Raw genomic sequence first — 21683 nt, 5'->3', positions numbered from 1 at the left:
CAGTCTGGTTCCAGACTCCATGCTCTTTACCACAGCACTACACAGTCCCTTCGGACCCTGACCAGGCCCCCAGGTCTGCCCCCTGGTTACTGGTCTAAGATCCCAGTGCTCAAGGGGTCCCTCACAGAGTGTAGGAGAGCTTTGTCCTTGAGCCCTGGATACATGATGGGTCTGAGCCTACTCTGGGCCTCCCCGGCCCTGTAGGATGCCCTCCCCAGCTTCTGATGCTAAGCCAGGCCACTTGTTGTTTCTCCCCTGCCCACTACAGGGGAGTCCCAGCTCCCAGTTAGAGAATTCTCTAGCAGTTCTGAGATGGACCCTAAATGCTAGGAGGATTGCAGACAGCAGGAGCTCCCAGGTAGACTCTGCTTTGTGGAGCCTTCTATGTTTCAGGGAACACATCTCTAGGTCCACCTCAAGACAAGATGTTTTTGACAAACGTGTCACCTGCACAAGGCTTGTAAGCAATTATGCCATGGCCATAAATCTGGGCTTCTGCTGCTGAGTAAGATACCAGCTCCTAGAAATGGCTAAAGCACATTACTGGCAACAGTGTCTCTGGTGGTTGGGATGGCAGGCTGCTTTGGGACACATGGGCTCCCAGCCAATGGCTCTACTGCAATGAAGTTCCCATGGCTGACCTCTTTCTCACCACCTCACCCTTCCTTTATAACTTTCACTGGTTCCCACTGAATGTCTTGTGATATGGATGCTATTGCACAAGGTCATACTAAGTGCTCTGAAAAGAAATAAAGCAGGAGGAGGGTGCAGAAAGTGTGACACATGCCATTAGCAATCTATGGGTTCTTTGACAAAGCCTGTTGGAGCAAAGGCCTAAAGGAAGTGGGGAGGGAGCTGTGTGTGCGTCGAAGAGCACAACAGTCAAGGAGCTGCATATGCAAAGGGCTGGAGGTCGGGTTGGGTCTTGTGGGTTGGAGGCAGGTATGCCTGGAGTGCAGTTAGTTAGAGGCATGAAGCTGGGAGGGTGTTAGGAAGAGGGAGCACCCTGTGAGTTGGCAAGGAGTTTGGTTTCACCCTGAGTGTCATGGGAAGCCACTGGAGGGCTTAGAGTAGGGTCAGTAAGCAGCAGAAGGGACCAGATGGCTTGGGTGCTGCCACTGCCAGACAGACTAGTTGTAACTGTGCTCAGTTACACTAGCTCAGGGTCCTGCAGCTCAGGGTCCAATCTATAGAATAGACCCCATGTGACAGCAAACAGAGGGCCAGGTGAGGTCTCTGAGACCAGCCAGCCCATCTGTCTGCAGCCAGGCTTCTGCCTGTAAATCCTGCAGCCTGTGTGCTCTGAATCTCCCATGCCCAGCATTCTAGGGTACCTGTATCAGTTAGCTTCTGCTGCATAACAATCACTCCAGAAAGTAGCAGGGCTTATGGGCTCTCTCTGGGTATGTGTGGTCCATGGCAGGGGTCAGCTAATTGCCAGCTGGCTTTGGCTGGGGCAACCAGGGGTGGTGGTGACTTTGGGCTTCATGTCCCTCACTCATCCAGGAGGCTAGCGGGGCTTCTGCACATGGTAGTGACGGGGTCCAAAGAGGGTGAGCACTGAAGGCCACAAGGCTCTTTGAGGCCGATGTGTGGAGTTGGCACAGCATCATTTCTACCACATTCTATTCACCAGGGCAAGTCATGGAGCTGGTGTAGATTCAAAGTGGTGTGGGGAGGACTAGAGCCACCTCCTGATGGGAAGAGCTGCTCAGTCACAGTGGAGAGGGTGTGGAGACGGGGAGGTGGAGAAACAGGGCTGTTTGTGGATCAACCACAGCATCCCTGTTCCTGAAGGAAGAGCAAGGCAGGAACCAGGGCCCCAGGGACAACTGGCCTTGGCCATGTCTCTCTAGACCCCTGACTCTCCAGGACTAGGCAGAGAGGATGCTAGGACCATTTGTTACTTTGCCACTTGATTCCACCCAGCAGCCAGTAGAGATAGACTCATTGGTCCCATGGCAGAGTCTTTCTCTGGGATGCTTATACCCAAGGACTGCAGGTATCACATGGAACACACCTTTGGTATCACCTTTTCCAGGAAGCCCTCTGGCTCTCCCAGCTTCCTCTGGGCCGCCCCCCCCCCCCCGAGGCTCATCTGCTGGCCCCTGTCACAGGAAGCAGTGCCCTGTGTGCCCATCACTGGTGCATGTGTGAGTCACAAAGGTCAGGGCTTGAGGACAGAGTTGTGTCCTGCTCACCCCAAATCCCTACATCTGGGAGTGCTGCTGAGGGTTAGGCCAGCGAGGTATGGGTACTGGAGGCTGCATTCAGTGCTGACTCCTCCCAGTTAGTGTCTACAAGGGGAGGAGAGGGTCACTGGAATTGGCAGCGGGCTCCAACTGAGCCTGGCCAGGAGCAGGCTTGGGGGCTGGAGAACAGATGCTGGATGCAGGGCAGCAGCATGAGTACAGGAAGCAAGGGCAGTTACCACAGTCTTCTTCCAGTCAGAAATGGGTCTCAAGCTTCGGGCACAAGCACTGGGGCAGGAAGGCAACCTGCAGGAGAGCATGCAGAGAACCCACTTGGAGTGTTCAAGGGCAGCTCTGGGCAGATGGAAAGTCAAGCAGGGCCCGCCACCCCCGCAGGAAGAGAAACATCAGCCACTTTGGCAATAGTGAGTTTCCATTTACTGAAGTTTCTGTTGCCTGAGTTCCAACTTACCCAAAATAAATATTATTAGCATTAAAAAAGAAAAACAAGCCAACTGCGATGTGGCAACTCTGAGTGCAGTGCAGTTTCTGTGCCATGACAGCACAGGAGAGAAATCTTCATCACCTTCTCATGCACCCCAGAGACGAGGAGGGGAGGTGGGGAGGGACGTGGTCTTCATGAAGGCTCGAGGGTGCACCTCCCTGGGGCCCACAGGGGGTTAAGCCAGCCAGGCCTGCTAGTGCACCAGCTCTTCCTGCCAACCTGGCATCATCACCACTGCCCCAGGCTAGGCCAGGCAGTCTCCCTTGGGGAGGGAGCTTGAAGCTTTTGCAGTTTGTAGTTGTCTGTTGTATTTAGAAACCCAAGCATCTCCAAGTCATAAATTAACTTGAACTAGTTTGCTAACCCGTGTGACTTGGTGCCGCGCCTTTCAAAGGCGGCCAGTTATGTAACTGGCTGAGTGAGGCACGGCCTGGTCCCCTCAGTGAGGCAGTGCATGCTGGGTCTGGCAAGGGTGCCGGCTACCCAGAACCACGGGGCCAATGCAGGGAGTTGCTGCAGGTCTGTGCAGGGCACTGGCATTTCCGTGGAAATGCACGCCACACAGGGTTAGCAAACTCACAAAGCCAGATTCTTGCTCCCAGAGCATGGTTATGGGATCTGTGCCACATAGGAAGGGGCAGAGAGCACCAACTGGCTTAGCATCCCCTGTGATATCCCTGCTAGATGATCAGCTCCTGTTTGCACCCTTCCAGGGACAGGAGCTCATCACTGCCTGAGACATTCACACTGATAGGAAGTAAGCTTCCTGCTAATTCCAGCTCTCTCTTCTGGAGATGTGTCTGAATCCATGCCTGTGACAGCCTGGACCAAGTGAGAGGCAGTGAAAGGGCTCCTGGCCATGTACTAAGGCTCTCCCAGCCTTTCCTCCATGGTCATAGCCCTCGGGTCAGAACAGGTGCTAATGGGGCCAGCTGGTTAGAGTGTTACCTCTGCACTGCACGTTCAGTGGGCATGCCAACATTGACATAAATTTTGATATCAAATTACGTAAGAAGAACATTTCATTTTCTCATCTCTAAACAGAGCTCCAAACCCTCTCCCCAGTTTTGTATTCAGAAAGCAGAGAGTTGACTCATACATTCTGGGGTCATGAGGAAGAGATTTGGGTGTAAAGGGAGTCTCTGCTTGTAATGTGGGATCTAGGATCCCCTGGGTTTCCCTGATATTTGCTAGGTAAATAAAATCCATGTGATGTTCAAAACCAGGCTTTAGATAGAATGGGACAGCTGAAACACCCCCAAGATGGGCAAAATACATGGAACAAGTTTGAAGATTACTTATCAGGCAACAAAGGACAGTGATCCCTGAGAGGAGGGAAACAAACAAAGCGACTTCTGTGGTGCTTTGAGCATCTGCCTTGGGAGAAGGGCCTGGCCCAACTTGGCCTCCCAACTTTACCTCCCAACTTGGCAGGTAGCATGTATGTGGCAGGGGGAGGGGAGGGCATAGCCCAGAGAGTTCTCTGAATTAAAGAGATGGAGCTGAGTGTCTGGGAAGACCAAGGCAGTTAGAGTTCATGAAAACAAGTACTAGAGGGGACTTCACTGTGCAGAGGGAGATTGGGGCATTTGCAGAGAATCCCCCTTGGGCATTCATTGGAGTACTGGCTGGGGCATATGTGAAAAAACTACCAGAGCCCGGATAATTAATTGCTCAAAAGAAGCCAGAGGCAGTGCAGTGTCTGGCACCCACCTAGAGATAGGAAAATTTCCTATTCTCACCAGCCAGACTGGAAAACCTCATGATGCCTGGGACATTGGCTAGAGGATTCTCAACAGACTTGCCCCTAAACAATGAGCCTTAAACGGAGCACTGCCGGGTCCCACCTTACAACCTGAAAAACAAGACACCAAAGGATCAAACTGTTTCCACATAACCACGACCCAGAACAAAACTCAAGATGATTTAGAGAAATACAAAAATATCGAGCAAAGTAAAATTCACAATGCCTGGCATCCACTGAAAAGTTTTCTGGCATGAAAAGAGGCAAGAAAATATGACCTACATGAGAAGAAAAATTAGTCAATCAAAACCAGCCCAAAATAGATACCGATGCTAGAATTAGCAGGAAAGGCCATTAAAATAGTTATTATAGCTGCATTCCGTATATTTGACAAGTTGTGTATAACCAGGCAAGATATTTTTTTTTACTTGCAGAGATGAAAGCTCTAATGCAGTCACCAAAAATATTCAAATAATCCAAAACAAAAGGAAAAAAGAAAAAATAGAACCAGGAACCAAAGGTACGGGAAGAAAACAAATAGATTTAAGCCTAACCATTCCAACATTCATATTAAACGTAAATGATCTAAGCACCCTAACTAAAAGGCAGTGATTGTCAGATTAGACGTATTTAAGAATCAAGAACTATGTACTGCCAACAATAAATGCCTTAAATATAAGGAAATAGATATGCTAAAAGTGAAGAGATGGAAAACATGTAACACACCAGCTACAGGAAAATTGGAATGGCTAGATTAATGTCCAAGTAGATTTCAGGGCAAAGAATATGACCAAGGACAAAGAGGTTCATTCCATAATCATTCAGAGATCAATTCATAAAGAGAAAAATGGCAATCCTAAATCATCACAACAGATGTTCAACATACACAAAGGAAAAACTAATCAGAAAACAAGGAGAAATAGACAAATCTACAGTTATGGTTGGGGAGTTCAATATTCCTCTTTTAATGCTTTACAGAACAAGTAAGCAGAAGTTCAGTAAAGATATAAAAGACTTGAGCAATGTCACCAACCAACTTGACCTGTTTGGCACTCCACCCAACAGCAGCAGATACACAGTCTTCCCAAGTGCACCTGGACCAATTACCAAGATCACAAAATTCTATGCAATAAAACTCTTCAAGTCATATGCTCTACAACACAAGGAAATTAAACATCAATGAGAGAAACTTTAAATATGTCCAGTTAGTTGCATTAATAAAGCTTTTTAAACACACACATGCACACACACACACAGATAGGCTCCTGACCTCAAATAGAAGTTTCCCTTTAACATTGAAAATACTGTTTCATTTTTTAAAAACTTAGCATTTTTACTTGTACAGTGAGGAAGGTATATTTTTCCTCTCATGATTTTGTGTGAAAATGACCAGACTGTCCTAGGGAGACAAGTAGCAGAGCCCTTCTCCAGGTGGCCAAGTACCTTCCAACAGGACATCCCAAGGGGCACAGGAAGCCTAGATCAGGATGGCATCTCTCCTTTGTGCTTTGCACTCTCCATTGGCGTTACAGCTGATCCCAAGGAAGACCCTTGTCCTATTGCTTTTCTTGGCCAGGATACAGGAAGGAGGAAGTGTCTGGAGTTGGGGTTCCTTCTGTAACAAGAAATGCCAGCAGGTACAGAACTTTTATCCAGCATCAGTATATTTCCTGCAGGGGAGATACATGCCCTCTACTTTACAGATCTGGAAACTGGGGCCCCTGAAGGGCTATTGAGAACACATACTTCTAAGAGATTTGAGTGGGATTTGATCTGAGCCCTGCAGTTCCAGAGTCCTTGCTCTTGACCCCTGCCTGTCTACACTGCCCACACCTCCATCTCCTGGCTGGGCCCTACACTGTCATCACCTCCTACTCCTGGATGGCAACATGTGGGGGCCTCCTGGGCACTTCTGACTCCATCGGCCCAAACAAAAATCACTACCATACTCACCTCTCTTCAAACCCCTGAGTTACTTCTCATTTAAGATATATTCTCTTTTACCCACTGATGCAGCAAATACATATCAGCTACCAATGGGAACTGGGCACTGTGGTAGATGCTGGAGGTACAGCCTGGTCAGGCCATTCAGGTGGAGGAGAGGTACTCATTAGTGAGCACAAAAATATGAGATGGCATTTAAGTAGCATTGCTAGAAATGAGTGGGCTCAGTGACAGAGGTGGGGCCTCAACTAGAGGGGGTTCGGGGCAGATTTCTCTGAGAAGGCAGTGATAGGATGCCCCGGGGGTAAGTCAGAAGACTCTAAGGAGCCATACTCTGGGCACAAGGAATAGCAGGAGCAAAGGCCCTGAGGTAGAAGTGTTTAAGGATGTGAAAGCTGGACACTCATGAGAAGCTGCTGGCTAAGTTTGGTAAGGCTAGAGGGAGAAACAGAAACCAAAGTATAAAAGGGGTCCTAAGGGCTCAGGGAGCCACTACTGCTTTAGGAAGGGGAGTGACATGTAGATGCTCTATGGTCCTGGAGCAGGGGCAAGGAGACTCCTTAGGAGGCTTCCCTGGAGTCCAGGGAAGACGTGCTTGTCCCCTGGCTATGCAGTGGTATGATGGTGGGAAGTGGATGGATTTGAACTTGGGATCTGCCCCTGTTAGGGATGCTGAAGGAATGGTGGCGGATCCATATGGGGCTGATGTGGCGAGAGGAGGTGGGGCCTATGACTGAGTCAGGGAAGGCTGGGGGAGCTAGGTGCTCCCATGGGAGGCATGCCCAGGAGCTCTTCTGGCCATGGGTCAGGGGCAGGGTCATTGCCTGTGACCTTTGCCACTAGTGTCACGCCCTCTCTTGAGCTCTGTGTGTGAGCCTCATCTAGCCCATCACAGCCTGGGCATCTCTTCAGTCTGAACAATTGCAATCCAGTGTGGGTATGGGTGGAAAGATGGGTGGGCGGTGCTCTCAACACCCCTGCTTTACAGAGAAGCCACTACTCACTACCTCTCAGAGCCCCGTGGGTCCTTATTGAGATCCATAGACTGTTCTGGCAGAGCAAGGTCTCAGAAATCATTGGATATGAGGCCCCCCCACTTACAGGTGGAGAAACTGAGGCTCAGGAATAGAGCAGAACTTCAGCGGTGAACGCTCTGGAGTCCTGGAATTCCCTGCTTTAAGGACACAGTTTGGTGTTCTCTGCATGACCATCATGACCCCCAAGAACCTGTCCCCCAGCAGTCACAGCTCGCTAAAGCAACCAAGTTGATCTGGTCAAATGGGGTCCTGATGTTCTTTGTCACCACCCTCTCCACACCCCCAGAGGTGCCCACCCTCACTGCCGTGCAAAGGGGCCATGCACTCTGATGTGAGCCTCCTCAGGGCAACGAAGGGTTTGCCAGACTGGGGCGCAAGCCCACAGTGAGACTGGGAGTACTGATGGCGGCTGGGTCAGCTTAAGGGGGCAGCAGCATCCCTCGGGCTGCTGTTGTCCAAAAGCTGCCGTACCCCAGTAAAGACAGAAGTGGGTATGGCTGTGTTCCAGTAAAACTTGACTTTCAAAAGCAGGCAGCAGGCCAGATTTGGCTCAAGACCCGTAGCTGGCCCTTTGTTCTACATATGCCAAATCCCGTGATAACCCAGATTTGTCGGTCTGACCCCAGGCCAAGCAGCAGCCCTGCCACGGGATCCGGGACAGAGCAGGACATCAGGCTGGAGGGCACAGATCTGGGTCTGGGCTCCCTGTCCCACCTCACAGTGTGATCCTAGCAACTTGCTCAACCTCTCTGGTCCTCAGTCTCCACACCTGAAGTCTGGATCAGAGGTACAGACTCAGGCTGCTGGGATCATGCTACCATGTCATGGAGAAAGGCTACCCAGACTTGGGTTCATCTGAGGACTAACTGGCTTTTCCATTCCCACCAATCGTTGCTGGTAGAGACGCTAGCCCTGGCATTTCAGAAGTCACAGGTCACATTTCAACGAGAGCCCTCCTGGTTGTATGCTGGCCACCAGCTCAGGCCAGCCTGACGTGTGGGGCCAACCACGCCATAGGCCATGTCCCTTTACAGCCTCTCAGCTCGAGCTGTCTGCTTCCTTCCATGTGGACTTGGTGATGCTTTTATTAGAGCACAGAGAAGACTGGCTTTCCCAATGGATGCTGTTTGCAGGTTCGAAATAAATTGTTTTGGGGCACAAGCATTAGAAATGATTTCCCTCCCCTCACCTGCACACCTGTGTTCATTATCACCCGGTAATGACCTTACAAGGCCTTGGGTACTGAGCTCACCTAACTCGGAATTAGCCCGCACAAAGCCCTCCTGGTTGGGTTTTTCTTAACCATTTGCTCAGTGGGTGTATTATTTGACACATAATTGTCTTCTTGGGGGAAATTAATTTTCAGGGCCTTGAATGGTCTTGATTAAAATGGAGAGAGTGCTAAATTCCAGCCCTGCCCCATGGAGCCTGCAGGAGACTCAGCTCACTTCCCTCAGGGAGCGTGCGGGAAGACACTTCTCCCAGCGGGGCCCGGGCGACAGCCTGTGTCCCTGCAGGATGTCCAGGCCCTCCTCTGTCATTATATGCCCTCGGGAGGAGCTCCCAGTCTGTCCCAGGAGCAAGGATGCCACCAGCCCCTTGGGAGGATGTAGATTCACATCTTGACCTCTCCGGTAATGGGGCCATGTGGTCTCGGCAAGGTCCACCACTCTCCGAGCTTCAGGGTCTTTGGCAGCAAGTGAAGCCACTCATGGGCATCTTCTGGGGAGCCTGTGCTTGAGCTCCAGCTGGAAGGACTTTGGCAGCACCCTCGAGACCCTGAGTGGTACGCAGCCCACATGCAGCCTCACCTCCGATGTCTCCTGAGTCGTAGCTCTGCTCAGCTCCTGGTTCCCCTCACCCTCTCTCTCTATGCATCCATTCATTGTTTCTTTCCTTCCTACCTTCAATCCCACACTCAGCCCATTGTCTGCTGGACAGCCGGAGGGATCCAAATAGTGCAAGCCACTCCTGTGCTCAACACCCTGCCATGGCTCCCTCCTTGCTCACAGTCAGAGACAGCGTCCTCCCCGTAACCCCCATGGTCCTGATCAGCTGCCCTGTCATATCTCTGTCTTCGGCTCTCCCCAGGCTCCCTGTCATTCATGGGATTCCAGGCATACTCCTGCCCCAGGGGCCTTTGCACTGGCAGCTCCTTCTGCCTGGTTCAGTCTTCCCCCAGACACCTGCATTGCTCCTCACCTCCAAGTCTTCGCATGGTTTCGTCTCCTGGAGGCCTTCTCTGAGCAACCTGTATTTGACCCTCCCCCCCCCCCCCCCCGAGATGGTATTGCCATCCACAGTGTCAGTCACTATAGGCCAGGTTTGGTTTACTGTCCTCTCCTTCACTGGAAGGCGAGCACCCTGCAGGCAGGCCTGACCCAGGGCAAGAGCCAGGATCACTTGCCTGCCCCTGGCTGACCTGGATTGTTTCTGCCCAGCCTTGAGAGACGCGGCCTTAATTTGGATGGAGAGCCCCTTTCAGCCTTCTGCGGCCTCCACAACCCCCCTGAGCCCAGGGGCGGTTCTGGAGGTCTGCACATGCCCAGCTCACAAGGCAGGCGCTGGTCTGTCTGCCCTTGTCAAAGCCAGGAGTCCATGCCCAGCCCCTGTGAGCTCCACTGATTTAGCTCTCGTGGAGTGGAGCCCTCACTTCCTGGTGGCCAGGGACTCTGAGCCCCATTCTCTCCCTTTTGCTTTTGGGAGTTAGCACTGCTGCAAACTAGGCCCCAAGCTTGTCATCCTCCAGAGGCAAAACCAGTTGGTTTGCACCTCCCTGGCCATGCCTGGTTGTCCTCTCGGGACTGGCCTTGCTCTGTTGTGGCCTGGCTACCCTGCATCATGGCAGGTGGCATCTCAGAGCACATCAGGTTATGGGTGCCCAGCTCGGCTCAGGGCCTTGGTCCCCGGGGCAGCAAGCAGCTTGTCCCCACAGGTGCCGGGAGTGTCCCTGTGACCTCAAACTCCACGCTGAGTAGGGTTGTTCATTCATGTCATGGCCACCCACTAGCATATAGTCACCAAGCAGCTGTTTCATGCCCTACCCTGCTGTGTGAGCTGGGGACAGGATGAAGCCCTATCCCCATGGGGCTGGCCTCCCCTCTCCCAGCCATGGTGGGGGTCCTCCTGTGAAAGGAAAATAATAATATCGGCTTCCCGGGAGGCCATGAGGAGTAAAGGAGACAGATACAGGACGGCATCAACAAACACTTTCTATAAAGGACCAGATAGTAACAATCTTCGGCTTTGTGGGCCATACAGGCCATCATCGCCGCTCAGTTCTGTGGCTGCCCCAGCCAACGATGATATGTCAGCGGTGGGTGTAGCTGTGTTCCCATGAGACCTCACTCCCCAAAACAGCCGGTGGGCTGGATGTGGCCCGCTGACCCCTGGGACAGGCACAGATGAAGAGGCAGCCACTGTATCACGAGTGGTGACGATGGTGGACAAAGGACCACAGGAAGTTCACGGGCTGGGGGTGGCAGGGCGCTGGGGGTAAGCAGGAGCCAGGTGAGCCACCTTCTGTTTCAATCTGTTGAAGCCACACTGAGGCTGGGCTTCCCTGGAGCTGTATTTAGTCCATAACATGGTGAGGTAAGTTCTCAGAGAGAGGAAGGCTACGTAACTCGTAACTCCTGGCTGACGTCTGCCAGGAGGCCCTGCAGAGGTGGCCAGTTTCACCCTCTGCATCCTGCCCGGCGCCACCGCTTTGAAGGAAGCCTGGGCTGGGCCCCGGGGGGCAGCTGGGTGCAGGCGGGAGCCCCATGGGTCTCCTACATCCTGCTTAATTGCCCTGAGATGACTCTGCTGGCGCCGGCCTCCCTCCTCCCTGATGCTCTGAGATCCCGCTGCTCATTGCTCTCTGCAGCCCCATCTCAGGCTGTGTCCTGAGTTTTTCTTAATTAAATGTTTGCCTCCTCCCTCTAGACCCTGCGTGGCTCCTCCTTCAGGAAGGGAAGAGGAAGAATTAGCATTAATTGAATGTGGACCACGTGCCGGGCCTTGGGGAGGGGTGCAGGGGCCCAGAGAGGGCAGACGCCTGCCCCTGCCCGAGGGCACACAGAGTAGGAGCCCTAGAGCTAGGATCTGGAGTCAGGACCCTCCCTCGCTCCTCCGCCCCACCTGCCCTGTGTCTCATCCTCACAGGAGAGGCCAGGCATGAGGAACCCAAGTTGGAGTCAGGGAGATGGGGGCTGAGATTGCTCCCTCCCACCAAGCCTCAGCTTGCTCATCTGTAAACAGGCACAGTGATGGTCGCCACCACACAGTGGTTCTGAGGATCCAGTGTGGTGGGGAGGGAAAGACAGAGAGAGGGGGTGGGGGGGACAGAAAGTCCTCGCCCGGTCTCTTGGGGCCTGAAGGTCATTGGTGCTGCAGACTGCCCAGCCAGCCCCGTGTGCACCTTTCTCCTGGAGATGGAGCGGTTGGCAGCAGGCCTGTGTGCGTTACGTTCTTGCCCTGTCCCTGTGCCAAAGGAATGCCTTCCAAGGAGCATGCCACCATGGCCACAAAGAGTTCCCAAAGCCTTCCTGGAGGAGTGGAGAGCAGCTGGGGTCTGTCCTTCGCCCCCACCCGGTCCTTGGCCATTTCCCTGGTGGAGCCGCCGGGAGCCCAGGTGATGCTCAGCTCAGGTGGCAGGGTGGGATAGCCCTGTGTGCTGACAGAGGCCAACGGAGATGCCATACTCTCCTGGGAAAACCAGAGCCCACTCTATCTAGTGAAATCAGGGTTCCAGTCCACTCAATCCTGGCACCCCGTCATCAGCCTCATCACTATCCAGCACAATTAGTATATCCATAGCCGCCCTCCTGCCGCGCCTGCCAGGGGCTTCTATCCCACATGCTCTGTATGAGGGGGTCCAGTTCCCTGGGTCCAAATAATGTATTCACATGGGCTTTTTATTTTTATTTGTATTTTTATTTACTTTTTCTATGGTGGTAAAATCCATATAACATAAAATTTACCATTGTAACCATTTGTAAGCATGAAGTTCAGGGGCATGAGTACATTCCCTGAGTACATACACTGTGTGACCACCCCACCGCCCATCTCCAGAACTTTTCCATCATCCCAGACTGAAATTCTGTCCCCGTTACACACTAAATCCCCACTCCCCTCCGCCACATCTGGCAGCCCCATGCTGCTTAGTGTCTCTGCGAGTTTGACGACTCTAGGGACCTCGTACAAGTGAAGTCATACAGTGTTTGTCCTTTTGTGACTGGTTTATTTCACTTTTATGATGTCCTCAAGATTTATCCATGCTGCAGGACGTGTCAGAGTTTCTTTCTTTTTCAGGGAAGAGTAATATTCTATCGTATGGATAGACCACATTTTGTTTTATCCATTCATCCATTGTTGGACACTTGATTTATTTCCACCTTTCAGGTATTATGAGTAATGCTGCTCTGAACATGGTGAAACCCCACTTCCAATTCTTTTGGGTTTCTACCCAGCAGTGGAATAGCTGGGTCATATGGTAATGCTATAGTCAGTTTTTTGAGGAACAACTCTACTGGTTCCCACAGCTGCTGCGCCATGTTACATTCCCACCTACAGTGCACAAGAGGTCCATTTCCCCCACATCTTAACCAACACTTGCTTTGGTAATAGTCATACATGGTATGAAGTGGTATCCTGCTGTGGTTTTGATTTGCATTTCCCTAAATTGAGCATCCTTTCACATGCCTATTGATCATTTGTGTACCCATTGAAGCCCTTCAACCATTTTTGAATTGGATTGTTTTCCACTGTTGTTGAGTTTTAGCAGCTCTTTATTCATTCTTGATATCAATCCCTTATCAAATCCATGATTTGCAAATATTTCCTTTCACCCTGTGGGTTTTCTTCTCTGCTGATGTGTCCTCCCATGTACAGAAGTCTTTAGTTTGATGAATTCCAGTTTAACATTTTTTTCTTTTGATGCCTGCATATGTTTGGTCTATGACTGCTTTGGTGTCCTATCCAAAAAAAAAAAAAAAAAAAATCATTGCCAAATCCAGTGTTGTGAAGCTTTCCCTATGTTTTCTTTGAAGATCTTTATAGTTTTAGCTCTTGTGTGAAGGTCTTTGATCCGTTTGAATTGATTTTTGTATATGATATGAGGTATGGGTCCGATTCTTCTGTTTGTGGAATCCAGGTTTCGAGGCACCATTCCTTGAAGACTGACCTTTCCCCGTGGAGTGGTCTTGGCCCTCCTGTCAAAGACCACTTGACTGTGTATGTGAAGGTTTATTTTTGGGGTCTCTGTTCTGTTCTGTTTTTGTAAAGTTTTATTGGAACCTGGCCACACCATTCACTTGTGTATTGTCGACAGCTGCTTTGGAGAGAAAACTGGCAAAGTCAGAGTAGTTATGACAGAGAAAATTGGGCTCTCGAAGCCAAAATTACTGTCTGGCACTATGGTCCACTCTCATCTGCCTATACAACCCCTTCGGCCCTCCCTGGGATGGGAGGTCCCTGGATGGCTTCCTCCACTGCCCCCTCACCTGGCAGGCAGGGCAAGGTCCACCACGTAATAGGAGCTCCATCCATGTTGTGGGTTTGTTGCCCTCTGTTGACTCAGGAGGTTTTTGATGGCCCCTGCTCGGTACGCCTGCTCTGAGCATCACCTGTGGCCACTCTGTCCCTCTCTGGGAATACACACTCATGTCCCCCTTTTGCCAGTCCTCAGGCTTGGGCCCCCACCTAACACCCGAGCACTTGGCCCCTGTCCTGAAGAGCCACATCCGAGAAAAACATGCTGGTTCAGTAACTTCATCCACAGCGTTCATTGTGAATAAACAACGCATGACCACGTTCTCTGTGTGGCTGATTAAAGCTGCAAGGGGGCCCAAGTGCCTTTTGCCCAGCGTTCCCAGCCTGGCCCCTCCCACAGATACCCACTGACGTCCGTTTGCAGTGTATCCTGGTGGAAATTTTTTGTGCATTTTCAGGCACACACAAGCATTAAGTGGACAGTGCTCTGTGTGCGTCTTCCTCTCTCATAAATAGAATTACACTGCGTGCAGAATGTTCCGCAGCTGCCTTTGTATTCCCGGAACAGTTCCCTGTGCTGTCCTGTAACCCCTCAGCGCATCTTAGCCGGTGGCCTACAGAGGGACCCCCAGGTTGCTTTCCTTTTTTGTGAGCAGCCGTTATCATGTCAGCGGGGTGGCAGGCTCCCAGAGAGACCCCCTTGCCACCAGCACCACCCCTCACTTTCCTGCAGGAGACCCCAAGCTCCCAGACAGCGGAGGTCTCGTGCCCTCGCCGCTGTACCCCCACGTTAAGGACAGTGCCCAGCTCTGTAAACAGCACTGAGAGGTGACGTTTGCAGGATCCTGATCCTGCCTTACTCTCCTCTGGGTGCTGTGCTTGCTGTTATTTCTCTAATCCTCCCCACACTCCCTGAAGTGGGCAAGCGGTACCTTTATTTTATAGATGCGCAGGTTGAAGCCCACAGAGGTCACGGAGCTGGTCACGGTCACAAGGCAGTGAGGGGCAGGCAGGTTGGCTCTGGGGTCTGTGAATTTGACTGCTGTCTCTTCGGTTGTATTGAACCCACCCACCCAGCAACCAGCTTCTGTGTTTGCCCCTGTCACGACCAGCACCTGCCTCCTGGCCTTACCCAGACCCAGGCAAAAGGGCAGCAGGCCAGGATTCAAGTCCAGCTCTGCTGCTTGCTCCAGGCTCTGTGACCGCAGCTGGTTACTTGTCGTCTCTGAGCCTGTTTTGTCACTAAGAGGGGCCAGCAGCAGGACCCTCCTTTGGGAGGTTGACCTTGGGGAGTACTCCCACAGCTCCAGGTGAGCAGTAGGAGCCTGATAAGCGGGCGTCCCTCCCCCGGAGAGTGCTTTGGGGCCCAGCTGCCTGTGACCCAGTGACTGATGTTCAGCTGCTACCGCCCGAAGCCGGAGCAAGTTTATGATGCTCTAGCTGGTTTTTAATCACAGCAAGATGAAAATTTGGCAGATTCAGACACTGATTCATGTGACAACATTGTCTCATGTCTCGTTTGTCTTTCTCTGGCTTTGGCGCTGATGCAGGGGGTGGGGCCTCCACCCTCAGGAGCACCCTGAAGTCCCTCGGGCCTCTTGCATCTGTCTCATGCCCACTGTGGGCCAGGTCTGGGCCTTGAGGGGGAGGGACATGGGGACAAGGGTAGAGGGACTTTCCTAACCCTCTGCCGGCAGGCTTCCTCCCTCAGACCAACCCTGCCATGGCCTGGCGCAGCCCGCCTCCTTCTGCTGGAGGGAGTGCCTGGCCTGTCCTGGCTGGAATCACAGCCTAGGAGGCTCCTTATCCATGATGGCAGATGCCCAGAAGTGTCCAAGTTGCCTCCACTCAAGCATCGCCTCCTCCGGGAAGCCCTCCCTGACCTCCGTAGACAGACTATTCCCTTCATGGCTCTCAGGGCGGGGGCAGAGTTTTTCCCACGTCTGTCTGCTTGTTGGTTGTTACCATCACCTGTGTAGCCCAACCTGTGCTGGGGACCTTGCCAGGCCATTTACAAGGGTTAACAGTCCCGACAGCCTCACTTTTCAGACGGGACACAGAGAAGTTCAGGAGTTGCCCCAGGTCACCCAGCTCATAAAGAGCAGGACTGGCTGGGAAACTGTACCTTCCTGGTCTATGCTGTACTTGTCACTGCGGAGCTCCAGTGGTGAGGACACTGGCGGGCGTCGGGTCAGTATTTGCTGACTCTTGCACTAACGAATGCTGGTCCAAGTGCTGGGGGCCCGGGAGGAAGCTGCTACCTCTGTGCGTCATGGGCACCAGTAGAGATGCCAGGAAGGACACCTGAAGAACGGCGGCGCATCAGCTTTGCCTTAAGGGTGAGTAGGAGTCCAGCTGGTTGTTGGGTGGAAGGAAGGGCAGGCTGAGCAGAGGGAAGAGCATGTGCAAAGACGTGGCAAGTGCAGGGCTGCCTGTGTGTACAGGGTAACAGTTGGGGAACATGGCAAAATCCCAAATCACACAGTGTATTAGACAGCTTGGGCTGCTATGACAAAACACCACAGGCTTGGGGAGGCTTCTAGAGGCTGCAAGTGCCAGATGAGGGGGCCGGTGAGTTCAGTGTCTGGTGAGGAGTCTCCTTCTTGCTTGCACATGTCACTTCCTGCTGTGTCCTCACCTGCCTGAGAGAGGAGCAAGGGAGGTGGTCTCTCTTCCCCTCCCCCCCTTTTTTTTAGTTTTTATTTATTTATTCATGAGAGACACACAAAGAGAGACAGAGACATAGGCAGAGGTAGAGGCAGGCTCCCTGCTGTGAGCCTGATGGGGGACTCGATCCCAGGACCCCGGGATCACGCCCTGAGCCAAAAGTAGACGCTCAAGTGCTGAACCACCCAGGTGCCCCTCTCTTCCCCTTCTTATAAGGATCCTAATCCCAGGGCGGGCTCCACCTACGTGGCCTCATCTAAACCTCTTAACCTCATCATACTGGGGGTTAGGGTTTCAGCCTATGAATTATGGGGAACACAAACATCCAGTCCATAACACTCAGCTGTCGTAAGCAGGAAGAGCTGTCGTACAGGGGATCCGGTGCTAACCACCATCACTGGAAAGTCTGGAGGCACCATCTTGCTTTTGGGCCACTAGGAATCAGCCCTGAGCATCACTACAGAACTGGCCCATCTGGCAAACTGGCCCAGATCAGCCAGGAAGTTGGGGGATCAGGAGCCTGCCACAGCTGCCCCTGGCCACCCAGGAAGCTGGTGACTCTCCCCCAGAAGCTGGTGCAGATGCTCTCCATCTCCTGCACATCTCCCTGGGTGGTGGGGGGACCCGGGACTGCTTTTCCCTTACCTGTGTCCTGGACTCTCATCTTCCCCTTCCTGCAGCCCCTTTGGACTTCTCCATTTAAGGATGATAGCTGGGCAGGTAATTCCCCTGACACCTCCCCCCCAGCCATTCTTATTGTTGACTGCAGGGCCAGGCTTGCCCCTGGTAAGCTCTTTAAGACGGGTTCATTTGCATCCTGCCTTTAATTGGTGCCCTGCCATATCCCCAGTGTAAATCTCCAAATCCACGGAGAAGCAGAGCATAAATCTGCCAGAGCGCTAAGTCTGTGGCAGGGTCCCTCACTCAGCAGCCTAGGAAGTGCCTGTGATGGGAGATGAAAACAGGCAGGTTTTCATGTTCAAAAGACAGAAAAAATCTTGGCCCAAAGCATCCAAAGAGAATCAGACATGGGGTCAGGGGTGGGGGGTGGGGTGGGGAGTCGTAGTGGAAGCTAGAGCCAGGGTGAGGTGGTGGTGGTGGCAGTGGGGCTCACGCAGGAACTGGTGAACAGGCTTGTCGCCTCTGTCGGAAGCCACAGATGTATGGATTTTCTAAATTATGAAATATTTCAAACCTAGGGAAAATAAAAACAAGAGCTTATACTCATGTAGACTTCTTCCTACATGCCCAGAATCATTCTAAATGCTTAATAAAGAAAAATTTCTCTAATCCTCCTTGAGGCAGGTTCAGTGTTTTTAAGTGAAGCACTGAGGCACAGAGCAGTTCCTACGTGGCCTCCTTGGGAAGTGGCAGAGGCTGGATTTGAGCCCAGGTGGTGTGGATGGAGAGCTCCAGGCACGCACCCACCATCCAGATTACCTGGCGTCAGTATTTTGCCTTAAAAAGTCAGGTGGGGGGATTCCCAGGTGGCTCAGCAGTTTAGCACCTGCCTTAGGCCCAGGTGTGATCCTGGGGTCCTGGGATCAAGTCCCACGTCAGGCTCCCTGCATGGAGCCTGTTTCTGCCTCTCTCTCTCTCTCTCTCTCTCTCTCATGAATAATTAAATAAAATCTTTTTAAAAAATAAATAAAAAATAAAAAATAAATAAAAAGTTAAAAAATAAAAAGTCAGGTGGGAGGGTGGCACCTGGGTGACTCAGTGGTTGAGCCTCTGTTTTCGGCCTAGGCTGTGATCCCAGGGTCCCGGGATCGAGTCCCGCATCGGGCTCCCCGCAGGGAGTCTGCTTCTCCCTCTGCCTGTGTCTCTGCCTCTCTCTGTGTTTCTCATGAATAAATAAATAAAATCTTTGGAAAAAGAGAAAAAAGCCAGTGGGAGGGCGTGGGGGAAGGAGGGAGAGGAAGGCAGTGCTCTCAGCTGCCTGGAGCCCTCCCAGAGCGGGCGGTCCCTCACTTACATGTACATGTATGTGTGTGTGTGTGTGTGTGTGTGTGTGTGTGTGCATTGACCATAGAGTCCCCACGTGTCTGAGGACCGAGATAGATTTTGTTTGTACCCTGTTCCCCCACAACTCATGGTCTGGACGTGCCCTTCCCTACATACACAGTCAGCACCAGCACAGGACATGTTGGCTGTGTGGCCCCTAAACTCAGAAGAGGCCACATCCTCCCACCCTGCATCCTGTCCTTTGTCCCTCACGTTTGTTTACCTTCAAGGCATTCACCAGCTCCGGGGCTCTCACCTGCCATTCGCTACCCCATCCCCAGCAGAGGGGTACGTGGGCCGTTGGGACACCGTGTCGTTCATGAGTTTCATACAGATTCTATCGGACGGCACTTTACCTTTTTGCAGCTTGCCTGGTTGGGATCACTGGGGTTGTTTTCAAGTTTATTTTCTGTGCTAACAGCACCTGAAAAGCAAACAAGCACATGCAAAGTTGTGTCTAGTGGCTTCTCTCCCTTGGAGCCACTCGGCTCAGGATTCTAAACCCAGAGGGATGAGTTGGTGACGGAGGTTCCCACCTAAGGCTGACTCACCACGGAAGCAAGGAGATGGCCTCAGAAGGGGAGTGTTTGCCAGAGGGCGAGATGGGTGTGCGTGGCCGAAAAGTAGCAGAAGGAGCATACTCATCGCAGCCTGGGAAATGCAGGCTGGAGGGGGTGTGGGCATTCGTGTCGGGGGTCCCCCAAGCGTCCACAGTTTCGACCCATAATTCTGCCTCTCGGAATGCTCCTGAAGGAAATCCTCATAGATAGAAATGGGGAAATGTCTGGCTACATTGCTCTCGGACCACCAAATATTTGCAACACTGACAGCTAAAAATAGAGCCTTCATCTCTTAGTTTACTCCCAGCCACACATTGGAGTAGATAGGAGTCATTAAAAAGTAGAGGTTTTAAAGATTTTGTTATCCATTTGAGAGAGAGAGAGAGAGTGAAAGAGAACACAAGCAATGAAGAGGGGCAGAGGGAAAGAGCGAAGCAGGCTCCCCAGTAAGCAGGGAGCCCCACGCTGGTCTCGATCCCAGGTCTCCAGGATCATGACTGGAGCCAAAGGCAGGTGCTTGACCGATTGAGCCATCCAGGTGCCCCCCGAAATAGGGCTTTTTAAAAATGAGGTGACAGGATGCTCATGAATTAATGATCATGAAAAAAGTAGAAGGCAAGACGGACCTCTCCAGTAGGACATTCAATTAGGTAGAATCAAATGCCTTGAAAAAAACAACTAGTAGAAAATTCACGAAAGGGCAGAATGGTTCATTCTAGGTGGATCAATCATGGGTGACTTTTGTTTCTTTTGTACTCTTCTGTGATTTTCTAGGTTTTTAGATTTTAGAGGCTGTAAGACATCAGTGGCGGAGCTGGCACACAGCATGGGGAGGTGTGGGTCCCTCGCACATCTTGCCGGCCACATTCTGAGACCAGCTGGCAGCGAGGCAAGGACTCTGTCGCTGTGTTTAGGTCCACTGGGGCTTACCTGGAGCGTCAGGCCTAGCAGACCCAGGTGTGGGGGAACCAGGCAGTCAGCAGCCGGGCCCCAGACCATGAGCAGAGACCCTGGCAAGCTCATACTAACTGATAAGAAAGCAAAGATCACCATGACGCCATGCCTTGGTTCCAACTCAGTGCTGAGCAAAGCTTCCTCCTGGGATGTGAGTGACGGAGCCAGCCTTGGTCCTAATCCTACGACCTCTGACACCTAACAGCTGCGTGACCTTTGGCAAGTGACTTAACCTCTCAGAGCCTGTTTAGTTTCTTCATGCCTGAAATGGAGATGATAATGCTCACTTGCACTGGGTAGATAAGAAAGCACCTCACTGCCCACAGTCTTTACTCACCTGAATGTATGTCCCTAGAGGGCCTGGATGGCAAAAGCGGCAAGAGACAGCGAGGGGTCCGTCAGCTTTGTGACGTCTCACACACTCAGTGTTGCTTTGGGCTGGCCTTTCATTAAGATATAAGCTTTCCCATAAAACCACCGGAGCCTTCCACTATTTCATTCTTGCTGCTAACTCTGCACGGCTGGTTAGCTTTACTGCTCCATGGAGCTGGCATTTGGTGTCTCTTCTCAAGCAGATCCGTGATGATATATTTGGGGGAGATGTGCACACACACAGGATTGCGAGGGTGCGATCTCCACAGTACGGGACTGCCGTCAGGGCCGTCCACCAGCACGTCTGTTCCGTCACTTGTTTGATGAATGGGCTTGGAGCCTGTGCTCGGGGCTCGCCGGGTGCTAATCATGGGCGTGGGAAGGGGACAGAGGGATGGAAGTCATCTGCCCAGGGCCCCTGGGAGGCAGGAGGCACCAAGTGGTGCGGATGCATGGACTCTTCCCTCTCGATCATCCACCCAGACAGTCACCCGTCCCTCCCTCAAGGGGCTAAGGGCACTTGGTTAAGGGTGAAGGCTGGATTAACTGCCCCACCTCCTGCCACCACGTGACTTGAGGCTTGTTACTTTGCACCAGTTTGCTCATCTGTGCAATGTCCTGGGGTTGTGCTCAGGATTAAATGAAATAAAGAGCTCAGAAGGCATATAGAAAGTGCTCAGAATGGAGACTGATTGCCCCAGGCCCCACGCGGGGTTCTAGAATAGGAAGCAGAAGGAGCAGGTCCTGTGCCCTGAGGAACTGGGGTGGGGGTGGGGGCTGGGGGAGGCAGAGTCACAGTGGAGCGTGGGCCGTGGGAGCCCACAGAAGGGGTCGGGAGCTCCCTGAAGAGTCTGGTGGGGGCTCCCTTGTCAGAGGTGAGGGGTTCCAAGCAGTGAACAAGGTGTTCATTGCCCTAAGAGCCCAAGGAGGACAGGCAGCCTGGCTGAGCCCAGGGCTCTGCTGTGAGCCCCCAGGAAAGTGGCCCCCTCCCTCCTGTATCCCTGCCATTCCCTTGGGGTGGAGGCTTGTTCTCCGCCCACCCCCACGGGGCAGGGGAAGGATGTGAGCAGAAGCTGGACTCGGCCTTGGCCAGAATTGGCTCCTGTGGGCCTCCTTCACATATCAGCCACGTGCCCTGGTGAGCTGGGAAGGAGCAGATGGCACCGGGCAGGCAGGGGATGGAGGGCAAGTAGCGGGAGGGGCAGCATCCGTGGAGCAGGGGGGTCGTAG

The 21683-nt window shown here is 52.4% G+C and overlaps 1 protein-coding gene and 1 long non-coding RNA gene across 3 annotated transcripts in view; one reads left to right on the top strand and one right to left on the bottom strand.

Moving 5' to 3' along the window:
- The window catches only part of IQSEC1 (IQ motif and Sec7 domain ArfGEF 1), a 376008-nt gene that overhangs the window by 156026 nt on the left and 198299 nt on the right, over nt 1-21683 (top strand). The window lies entirely within an intron of this gene.
- LOC129521313 (uncharacterized) lies at nt 12423-20924 on the bottom strand. 2 transcript variants are annotated; one of them, XR_008666796.1, is made up of 3 exons: nt 20419-20924; nt 18791-18991; nt 12423-17758 (listed from the first exon to the last, which is right to left on the bottom strand). It is a non-coding gene; the product is annotated as an uncharacterized LOC129521313 (long non-coding RNA). The 2 variants fall into 2 exon arrangements; XR_008666797.1 differs by having other exon boundaries at nt 18824-18991.

This window comes from Nyctereutes procyonoides, unplaced genomic scaffold (genome assembly GCF_905146905.1).
Source record: "Nyctereutes procyonoides isolate TBG_1078 unplaced genomic scaffold, NYPRO_anot_genome, whole genome shotgun sequence".
NCBI classification, from domain to species: Eukaryota; Metazoa; Chordata; class Mammalia; order Carnivora; family Canidae; genus Nyctereutes; species Nyctereutes procyonoides.
The sequence above is the reverse complement of the archived record's forward strand: the minus strand, read 5'-3'. Positions and strand labels throughout refer to the sequence as shown.